This window comes from Propithecus coquereli, unplaced genomic scaffold (genome assembly GCF_000956105.1).
Source record: "Propithecus coquereli isolate 6110/MARCELLA unplaced genomic scaffold, Pcoq_1.0 Scaffold24, whole genome shotgun sequence".
In the NCBI taxonomy this organism is placed as follows: Eukaryota; Metazoa; Chordata; class Mammalia; order Primates; family Indriidae; genus Propithecus; species Propithecus coquereli.
The window spans coordinates 8,215,678-8,227,490 of NW_012147952.1; positions in this window are offsets into that span (position 1 = coordinate 8,215,678).

Genomic DNA, 11,813 nt, shown 5'->3' on the forward strand with positions numbered 1-11,813 from the left:
AAAAAAAAAAAAAACAAGAGATAAAAGATAGTTTCTGCACATAGATAAGATTTAGGAGAGAACAAAACCTTGGAAGCACTCCTATTGAAGATCTGATTTTGAGGGGAAGAAACCCCAAGTGTGCTTATCAGATATTTTGCTTAATAATGTTGCAGAGAGACAAATTGGAATATAGTTACAGATTTGTAATAAATATGCCTAAGTATGAGGCCCTTGGGATAGAGCCTCAAGGAAAACATTTAATGTGAGAGTGGCTAGAAGTAAGATTTACCTAAAGAAGTAGCAGAATCTGTTCCAGGAGTCCTTAAGGGAACATGCCTACCTACTTGGGCTTATGTGATTTTGCCTTAACTCAAAGATTAAGGAAAATGGTCCCATTTGGGTAACTTTGGGCCTTATAATTGCCTCATACCTCCCATTTAAATAAAAGAGAAACAACTAAGACATGCAATTTTATGATGAAAACAGCTCATTCAGACTCAGTTAAGGTTTGAATAATTTAGAGATTGAAAACCCGGAAGAAGTTATCTGAAATGTTTTTGTTCTATTTTAGTCTTCTGAGAAAGAGTGGTCAGGGGGGAGATTGCACGGGGAGAGGCAGAAAGGGGGGAAGAAATGAGAGAAAGAGAGGAGAAGGGGGGAGAGAGAGTGCGCCTCTGCTTAAAAGAAATATGATGTTGAAAAAAACTGACAAGCAGAAAACAAACCTAAGTGCTGTTGCTATGGAAACACTGTACCATCTGTGTTCTTGCCTATCCCACACCAAAGGGTTATATAATCTAATAACCAGTTAAATATTAAAATGGACTTTACAATCATCAGTTATTTGTATTATTTTTAAAAGAATGACTTTACATCAAAATGAAACACTGCACAATTGCTCTTTATGTTTAATATCTACCTCCAGAGATTCTCCCTAGAATGCAAGTACAATTTCCCTTGAGGGCATCAAGAAATATCTGAAGTACTGCAGTGGCCCTAATTTTCAATGCTTGACAGGCTATTGCTTTTATTTGATTTATAATTAGGCAATGTCACAGCACTCGATATACTTATATGCTTCCAATTGCAATTGATTTACAATTAAACCAAAGATAGGCTAAAACACAAGAACTGTCCCCTACAAGGACTCTCCATTGACCAAAAATTAATCCAATTTTTCCCAAATGTAGGAATGTGTAAAGAATACACTCTCCCTAGCACAGAGAAGATGATATTCTAAATCCACATAATTCACTTGTAATAGAGCTTTCTTGTGCAAGTTCTTAGGAACTGTGATAAGAATTGTGGTGTCACAACTGGCAGAAAAATCAGTCCTGAACCATCCCAACTACCTGTGGCCCATAACATGGTGTATTAGATAAGCAACTTTCAACTACGACAAGCTAGAACTGGACCAGGGTTGGGTTTGCAAGAGTTTCATCCCCAGACCACTTCTTTTTCTTTTCTTTTCTTTTTTTTCTGAGACAGAGTCTTGTTCTGTTGCCTGGGCTAGAGTGCCGTGGCATCAGCCTAGCTCACAGCAACCTCAAACTCCTGGGCTCAAGAGATCCTACTGCCTCAGCCTCCTGAGTATCTGGGACTACAGGCACGTACCGCCATGCCCGCTACTTTTTTCTATATATTTTTAGTTGTCCAGCTAATTTTTTTCTATTTTTAGTAGAGACGGGGTCTTGCTCTTGCTGAGGCTGGTCTCGAACTCCTGAGCTCAAGTGATCCTCCTGCCTCGGCCTCCCAGAGTGCTAGGATTACAGGCGTGAGCCACCACGCCCAGCCCAGACCACTTCTTAATCCCTCTAGAAAAACTACTGTTAGGGTTCCCTGAATGCCAATCATTCCTAAATCAGTATTTCCAGCCCTCAGCTCTCCTCTGTAGACATCCTGCCAGGCACTCACAATCCGCATGTCTAAAGATTCATTCAACTTTTCCCCATCCTAGTCCATGTTCTGCTTTCCCTGTCCCAGTTAATATCCAAGCTAGAAAAGTTCAAAGCTACCCTCAACTTTCTCACATCCAAACACTTAGCCACGTAGCTTTCTCACATTAGCCTGGGTTTTCCTCGTTGTCAACTAAGTACCTTTCTTCTCAAGTCTGTGGTAAAGGTTAAGTGAAAAAGTTTGTGGACAGCGCTCAGAACAGTGTCTGGCAAGAGTAGATACTCAGGAAATGTGGCGGTTTCCTGACCATCCTTCATTGGAAGACTGTGTGGGCTCCTAATCCATCTTCCTGAGGGCAGTACCTCCCCATTTTTTTCCACAGTTACTCTGCTCCCTTCAGGGCCCTGGTTGTGCACGGTGTGTAAGCGTTTGCCTATAGCAGTTTTCCCGTCCTTGCCTCAACATTGTGTGTTGAGTGAGCAGGGAGCAGCTTTTCAGAAGGCACACCTGAGCAGCTGCACATAGGAACACAAGGAGCTTCACCCCTCTACGTTTGCAGTTGACTGAGAGGACTAGACCTTGGACTTTGAGCAGATGCCATAATAGGATGCGCCACGGAAGTGGTGATTAGTATAGTTAGCATGTGGGAGGAATGTGAATTATTTTAGGTAGGAGGTGGAATGTAGTAGATGATTTCCAAAAATGGCTGCATCAATATCTCCCATCCCACAAGCCTTTCTCAATGTGACCTTGCCACTTCTCTCTTTAAGAGTTGGAGTGTACTTTCTCTCCCCTTGAATCTGGACTGGCTTCTCTACTTGCTTTGACCAATAAAATGTGGCAGAAGTGACCCAGGTCTTATGGCTTCTCTTTAAGGATTTTAAAGCTCTGTTTTCACACTTTTGAAATGCTCCCTCTAAGAATGCTGCCTTGAGACTGCCGTATTGTAAGAAAGCCCAAGCTGGCTACGTGGGGTGACCGCACGCTGTAGGATCAATGTGCCATGACCGACAGCTCCTGCCGAGCCCAGCCTCCAGCCAGTCTGCCTCAGGGGTGCAGCCACATGAGTGATGTCAGAAGAGATGAAAAGAAGAATCACCCAGGCAACCCACACAATTATGAGAAATAATAAATTATTGAACTATTAATCATATAGTTGCATAATCTGCTTCTAATCTTCCATTATAGTTTCGTACTCTCTCCCCTTGAAGTTGCATCAGGACCTATTTAGACAAATAGTAAGAAGATCATAACTTTCTTCACAGAGTATTTATCCAAAACCATCTTGAATTTTTAAAGTGTGGTAAATCTATAATATTCATGGTAAATTTTAAAACATGGGGAATTAATTCAATGAATACCTAGATTAAATTTTTAAGTGACAATATGAAATCTGTATCACGGGGATTCAAGCAGTTGAACAAGCATTTTTATTATCAGTTGACTGCTGATGCAGTATTCAACATGTGAGAGTCAAAATGTGAGTTTTGCAAAGAAAACTTTGAGCATGTGTCATTGCTATAGCCAGTTTGATTAAATACATTCAAAAGAGAAATTATTCCTGCTGAGCAACTAGGGAAACAAAAACAAGAAAGTGGAGGCATTATGGCAGAGTTAGTCAACAGGAAGCAAATTTCATCTGGAAATAAAATCTTGGTGGAAAATCTTCCTTTGCTTATTTCTTCCTGGACATTTGTCAATTATATTTTAATCCCCAGTGAAAAGAATCCAGAAGCTTCTCATTTAAAAGAATAATATAATGAAATTTTGTAGTACTGTTAGATTGGTGTCTTAGTTCATTTTCATTGCTGTAAAGGAATACCTGAGTCCGGGTAATTTATGAAGAAAGAGTTTTATTAATATTTGGCTCGCAGTTGTGCAGGCTGTACAAGAAGCATGACACCAGCATCTGCTTCTGATGAGGGCCTCAGGAAGCCTCCACTCCTGGCAGAAGGTGAAGGGGAGCTGGTGAGTTATATGGCTGGGTTGGGAGGGCAGTAGAGGGGAGGATGGGGCAGGAGATACCAGGCTCTTTTCAACAATCAGATCTCAAGGGAACTAATAAACAGAGCAAGAACATGCTCACTGCTGCAACGACAGCACCAAGCTAGTCAGGAGGGATTTGCCACCATGACCCAAACACCTTCCACTAAGCCCCACCTCCAACATTGGAGATCAATTTTCAACATGAGATTTGGAGGGGATAAATATCCAAACTTTATCAATTGGTCTTCCAAACATGGCTTTGCAAGATACCAAAGGCTAGAAGAGGCCTTTCCAGAGGTGGGAGATGGTCAGGTAGAGCGGCCATCTGTGGAAACTCTCACAAACCACCTGATGTCCTATTAATCTCGGGTGGGGATTGCAAAGCATCCTTTCTGCTGACGAAAAGGACAAGTCTGCCCTGCTTACATCTCTGTGTACTTCCAGAGTCTTGAGACAATCCTTACTCGAGATTTTAGGTCTTGGGTGGTGGGGCATGCATTTTGTGTTTTCCTAACTCTTCTTAGTCATATACACATCTATAACTACCTTCTTTTGTATTCTCCCATCTCTGAAAACATATTTTCTTCATGTTGGGAGTTAGATACCCTTCCTAGAAGAATTCAGATGTTTCGATTTTGCTTACACTGCATTTATCCTACTATGCTGAGCACTGCTGGGTAGTTACAACTGGGACTGACACGGGGACTTCACAGAAAAACAGTCTGGCCCTTGGTGCCTTGCTGACTGGCTGGCAGACCTTTACTTTTTAGTTAAAATGTCACAGGTTACTGTATCAAGGAAATTTGATCTTTGGCTTTTTAGAAATCAGAAACCCACATTCCTCCTTCCTTTTACTCAATACTATATTTTTTGTCATGTAAGCAAAGGACAATTTTCTTTTTCAATGACTTTATATAAATTAACAACTTCTGTCGTTTGTTTACACATTAAAATCTGGATGGAAAGTTCTGCTAATCATATACATTGTATGAGTAATGCTATTACCTACAAATGCATTCTTTTTCTTTAAGAAAACTATTTTGGTTTTGGACTCATTTTCATAATTAAACTTCGGGCTCCAGTTTTAATATAGATGTAAACATTTTTTTCCTGGTTTTTTAAAAGGCAAACAGACATGGCTTCTTTATTAGAATAGAAACAAATACTCCTCTGAATACATTTTTAGAATTCTTCAGACCTTTAAAGGACTTCACTGCTGACTTTACTACCCCATCCTTCTTTTCTCCCAGCAATGGTTTTCTAAGAATGTAAACAACCTGTTTCGCAACATACCCTTTCGTCCACAGGGCTTGGTTGCTTCCAGACTTATTGTGATCTCAGTGGTTGTAGTTTGGTTCAGCTGGTCTTACAGTTTTTTGCAGTTTGGAGCTTCCTATCTCCTGCTAATTCCCTGTAGCTTCAAAACTACAGCCTTGCAATAGAGCATGAACGAGTAAGAACACTAGCAGTCCGGTGGACAGATCCAGGCAAAGAAAGCAGAGCTCCAAATACACCGCCAGGCAAACCACACATGCTGAGTCCCCAGCGTACCAGGCAGAAGGCAGAATTCCGGGCTCTTGTTATTTCTTTTCCTCCGCTTTATTATTACCATCTCCCTTCCTTCTTTAAATCCACAGTGCTATTAAGTCCTTAGCCCAGAGATCTATGGCCTTGTTAGATGTTCCAGCCTTTCTTCAATTCTTCCCTTCTATGATGCCCATCCTAACCCTATGGGGACAGCTGCACCCACCACAGATCATTGCACCTTGGGCGTTTCTTGAAACACGAAGAACAGAAGTGGCAGGGGAGGCCTCCTCGACCTTCTAGGAGGACACTCCTCAACAGCACCTGGACCGAGATGTACCAGGATCATCCTCTTCCTTACCTCTGGCTCCTTTAGTCTCTAGATTACTATCTGATTGTTCATGTATGAGAGTTTTTTCCACAGTCTACATTCAGCATTAGCTTCTTATTGACAGAAAACATGTTTAACCCCTTCTGTTGCCCAAAAGGCTTGGAGCATGGTCACTGTTCCAAGAAATTCTGACTTAATAGGATCCAGACTTTCCTATAAAAAGATTACATTTCAAACTGAGGGCAGCAACATGGGGCGTTATGACAATAGTGTTATAGAGATTTCTAGACTGTCTCAGCAGTTATTATTCAGAGGAAAACATCTGGCACATAAAATCTTTTGTGTGAGTGTGTGTGTCAGAATTGAACCCGGGATGCTGGCTTCCCATGCTAGCTGTAGATCAGAACCACCTGGAATACTCGTGGGAACTACAGATGTCCCACCCCGCTCCATTCCCCTCACCACCAATTTTATTCGTTAGATATAGGATGCAGTTGGCAACTCTGCATTTAAGTTGCCCAGGTGATGATCTCATGCCTAGCAGGAGTATGATGGGCATACTGCCCCCAGAGGGTGCTGAAAGGCAGAGCCCTGTAATCAAATTGTGGTGAGACTAATTCTTTGACACAGTGCAAAATTGCTGGGGAGGTCAAGGGTGTAGCGCTCCGTGGCCTTACTGCTCTGCTTCCTATCAGAATTGGAACCAAGAGGGGTGGAGATTCAAGTTGATCATTTACACTAAACATATATTGACTGTTGGAGCTAGAGGTGCTTCCTCATTGGTAAGCAACACAATTTCCCTTGTGTGATAAGCTCCTTTCTATTCTGACATTAGACATTTGGGTATACATTTGAGGCTGATATGCTGATAGTCAAAGAAATTATGTAGCATAGGCTACAAAATGAAAGTTTTTTTTAAGGGGAACATGTATGTGAAGGGAAGGAAGAACATATCATTTGAAAAGTCTGTTTGCCTGCTAAGAGCATTGCTTAGATACATCCAGACAAGTTTGACTAGAAAAGAAGGAATGACCATATCCGATACTGGCTTTGATCCAAAAATGTGCCCTGCCTTTCCAAACTCAAGGTCTCGACCTGCACGAGCCCGGCCCTCTCCCCCACTAACAGGGGCTCTCCTACTTAGAGGAGTGTCTTTCTTTCATTCCTCAGGCCCACAGCTTGGTTAAGTCAACAGAATCATCTGAGTTGACACAATCCTTTTTCTATGCAATTATTAATAGTTCATTCATACACAGTTGATCCAATAGCCTTATTGATTCGAGCAGTCACATAGCTATATTCCCATTAGCTGTGAGGATGCCAAAAGGCTGAATCAGTCATGTCACAGTCTAGTTGCCTTTATTATAAAGACAGTCATATTTTCCACTAACGCAGCAAATATGCTTGTGGACACAGGGTTAGAAGAGGCTGGCTAAAAGCCTATCCATTTAACTGACTAAAGAAGGCAGGCCATTCAAGTCTCATTTCTCATGTATCCCAGCAAATAGAATTATTATTGCATTTCTGCACATGGAAGGCATATTTCCAATGTCAAATTAGAAAATTTTAGAAATGTCATTATTCAACCTGTTATAGTTTTAGAGATATGCTGCCTGAGATAATGCTTGCTTTTCCACACACTGACTTTACATTTGCTTCTTTAAAGATTGTAAGACATTTTGCTGACATTCTTATCTGAAGTAAAGAAAGGCACAATATGATTATCCTTTTTGACAGGCATGAAAGATTCCAAAGACGCAAATTGGGAGAAGGAAATAGAAATTAGATGGAGGCTTCAGGTTCAAGGTTGCCACTAATTAGTTATATAACCTTGCATAGTCAAATCATTGAACTCATTTTTCTCAGTCATACATTTTTTCAGCATATATTTCAGCATATATTTCTTGAATTATGTGCACATGTTTAGAGCCAAAAGGGTCTCATGAATAAAGTGCTTCAGGAGTTCATGCTTTCGGTTTGGAAGGACAGAGAAGGTCTCATGCTCTTGTACCCAGCGAGGAAGCTGTGTCTTGTGTCTGCCTTATGCACAATGAGGCCTCCTCTTATCTTCATAAATGCTCACAGAAGTTCATAAGTCATGAACATGATGAGTTGAGTATGGCCCTTTCTTACAGAAACAGATGCTTCTCATTATTCTCATTAACTACATTAAAATAAATCACTGTGGGGTTCAGAGAGGACGGAGTCAAAAGGCTTGGACTTAATTTCATGCAAGACAAGTCACTCCAAAAGTAACTCAGAATGGTATTTCTGACATTCGCATTTAGGACCAAGTTATAACTGATGCTCTGGCTCTGGCCTCTCCTCTCTGGCTTTAGGGCAGGTTGAACATTTTTCTTACTAATCGTGGAATCAGTCCCATGGCTTAGATCTCATGTCCTATCCGCACAGACCTGTTCTTGTCCTGCCTTCTGCACAAGGTCTGACAGAAAGAGTCCTGGGCCTGGGAGATAGGAGACAGAGCCATTTGTGGCACATAGTAGGTGCTCAAGTCAAAGCTGAGTAATTGAATTGAGCCTGTATTCTAGTCTTGGATTTAAAACTAACTAGATGATGTGTCATTTGAGCAAGTGGGATAATACTCTAAACCTGTTTCCCTACTTGTAAAGTAGTTGAGTTTAGACTAGGTCACCTTGACTGACCCTTTTGGCTCTAAAATTCTATGATTGTACTATTTTACATCTTAGCTTTACCCTCAACTTGGATCCATAGTCTAATCTTTCTAATATCCCCTGAACTGCTCCATAAAAGGGTGCTAGGTAATCTCTTCGAGTGTTTTCCTTCTCATTATAAAGCTGAACAACAATACCTAAGGCTGTTGTGTGACTTAAATGAAATAAGGATGTGAGGTGCCTAGAAACATTCCTGACACATAGAAGGCACCCAACATATGACAGTTGTTGCTATTTTCATTATTAAATAACAGCTTTTCCTCTACTCTTTTAGCTAATGGAGCTTTGCTAAATCAATTGGCCTTAAATTAACTACGGTATATCACTTAAGTCTCTAGTTTGAACATATTCAGTCATGGACTCCAGCGTTGGGCAAATCTAGATTCTAATAAGAGATCAGCTACTTACTAGCTGCATAACCTTGGGTGGGTTCTTAACCACTCAGAACCTCAGTAAAATATAGATCATATGACTCTCTTGCTGGCTTTCTGGGAGAATTAATTGTATGTAAAGAACTTGGCATAAGAATGGCTCAATAAATGCCAGCAATCATGGCAAGTTCAAGGTGTTAGGCAAGGCTAAGCCCTTCACCATCCGTGGGAGAGAACAAGCATGTGTAGTCTGTCAAATCCTATTCTCCCAACTGCAGCCTGCAATGATTTCTTCCAGCAACCCCCATGATGGTTTGATTTCCCTCATCCCACCTTTATCTGGGAACTTCCAGATTATTAACAAGGATCTGATAATATGTGGATGAGAAAATGTAACTGGGTTCCATAGATAAGGATACTTACCGCAACCGACTCCATTACAGGGTTGCTAAAATATAAGTCTGGAACATATGCAATCCGAACCAGTGAGTAATACAAAAATCATTTTGATTTGACTTTGAAATGAAGCTTGAGATGTTTTGGCAACAAATTTCCTCTTTAAATTCTGCCTAGGATAAAATCAATTCCCATTTTCTGAGCGCACAGCAACTGAAAGCAGGAAGAGGCAGCTCAAAAAATCTACTTGGTTTTGGAGAAGCTCACTTTGCTGAATGTTTAATATTTGCTACAAAAATCTTTCAGCAATTCATAAAATGCATAGAGCCAGAATATGTCGACTTATTAAATGATAAGTGTGTACAGAATATTTATTTTATGAATTCAGTAGGCTCTGGCTGTCCCACTCACATGCATCTGTGTCTTTCCTGGCCACATATAGATCTGGGAGCAGCCCTTGGGGACACTGGGCTGATGACCCTGCCCTCAATGGCCTGTAGAATGAGGTTTTGCCCAGGGGGCCTCAGGCTCCCCGCTGTGGAAGGCCAATCTTGCTGGGACTTTCATTACCTGAGAGCCGGTGTGATTAACCCCTGCTGGGCTGATTAACCCCAAAGACAAGCAACCCTTTGTTTAGAACACAGCTAATAAACTACTCAGCCAGGCTGTCCTTTTCAGAATCAAAATTGAAAAGAATCTGCAGCTCAAAAGGAGAGACGTTTTGAAGGGCATCTCTCTTCACTCTTTTTCTAGCATCAAAACCTTCATCAAAATCCAACTGTTCAAGTGCTCGAAGCAGGCCTTTGTGCCTAAAATACCTGAAATAGGTAAGTCATGACCAAGTAAAGGAAAGAGCTGCATTTATTTGAGTGAACAGGTTCAATTTTGAATATTATATTAGAGTTTACAGTATGTTATATTATAGTCCGTAGTTTCTGGGGGCATTTTGGGGAAATAATGCAGAGAGGTCATACTTTTTCTCTATACCTGTGTGTGTTTTGGAGATAAGGCTTTTGTGCAAACTTTAGAAACTGTTTACATGAACTTTGGAACTCCCACATGTCAGATAATCCTACCTTGGTTATTCTTGAAAAGCAAAATTTTTTGATCTGATTCTTTTCGTGATATTACTATAGTTTTCCTGAAGGAAGGTGAGTTTGGGGCCTTGAGTGATATGCAGCCTGGGCCACGCTGACTTGAGCTTCTGGCCCCAGTCCAAGAGCCTTGGCCATGGGGCAGTGAGAGAGAAGATGCCCCATCTGCCCTCCTAGGTGCGGAGAAAACACTCTGTGCATAACATCATGGCTGAATGACAGCCTGAGTTATGTTTTCCTCCATAAACATTCTCTGTTCCCTCCCTCTGTCCATTTCTCCCCATTCTCCTTTCATTGCCTCAGGGGAGGCAGAGGGCAGGAGGGATAGCAGAAGAGTCTATAGGCCCTTCCAGGTTTTGAAAACAAGGACCAAACCTATGGAAGAGGACCCAGTTTGAGGGAGAGGCAGAGGCCTCAGGACACAGGAGGGTGAGCAGGCCTCCCTGTGGATTACAAAAGAGATTTCCCCAGGTCTCTGCTCAGGGGGAGAGACTGCACTGCGGGCCCCTGCTGGGATATGTACAGGCCTGGGGGGCCCTGCTCTGAGAACATGCCAAACCTCAGGCATGTTGGGTGCTAGCTGTTGGGTGCTCCTAAAGAGGACACCCTCAAGCCCTGAGTACCCAGCTTGGTGACAGACATGTGGCAGATGCAGAATCACTAGACTGCCATGTTGTGGGACTGGCACAATATCATGGACTGAGTGTTTTTGTTCTCTCAAAATTCATAGGTTGAAGTCCTAACCCCTAATTGATAGTATAAGGGGGTGGGGCCTTTGGGAGGTGATTAGGTTTAGCTTAGGTCATGAAAGTGGGACCCTTATGATGGGATTAGTGCCCTTGTAAGAAGAAGGGAAGATGTGAGAGCACACTCTCCACGCATGCAGGCACTGAGAAGAGGTCATGGGCACACACAGAAGGCAGCCTCTGCAGCCCAGGAAGCAGGTTCTCACCTGAGCCAAATCTGCCAGCACCTCAGTCTTGGATTTCCTACCCTGCAAAATTGTGAGAAATAAATGTCTGCTGTTTAAGCCACCCAATCGATGGCATTTTGTCACAGCAGCCCAAGCTGACTAGGACACACAGGGAATGTGCCAAAGACCACTATTTGGAGAAATTTTCATCATTTCTGGCCCTCTGTGTGCCACCCTCCCAGATTCTGATGCAACCCTAGAAGGGAGGAAAGGCTCTAATACTGATGGAAACGCATGTGTACTCAGGCACAGGCTTAAAGTAAAGTTTAAGTTGATGAATAGAATATAAAAGAAAACCATATATTTTGCATAAATGCATTTGTGGGTGGAGAGTCATGTCAGCAGGAATTAGTGACTTTCTGTCTTCAAACCATCCTGAATTTAAGTTTTGAGGATCCCATGATTTTCACTGATCAGAAGCAATAATAAATGGTGTAAAGACAGGACTTTATCTTTTGTATTACATCAAAAACGTCACATTCTTCTGGAGCCAGTCCTCACGGCACCAGAAGAATTGCTTTTCTGCTTTTGGTTCTGCTTTTTAAAAAGCATATGAAAGCCTGGCCG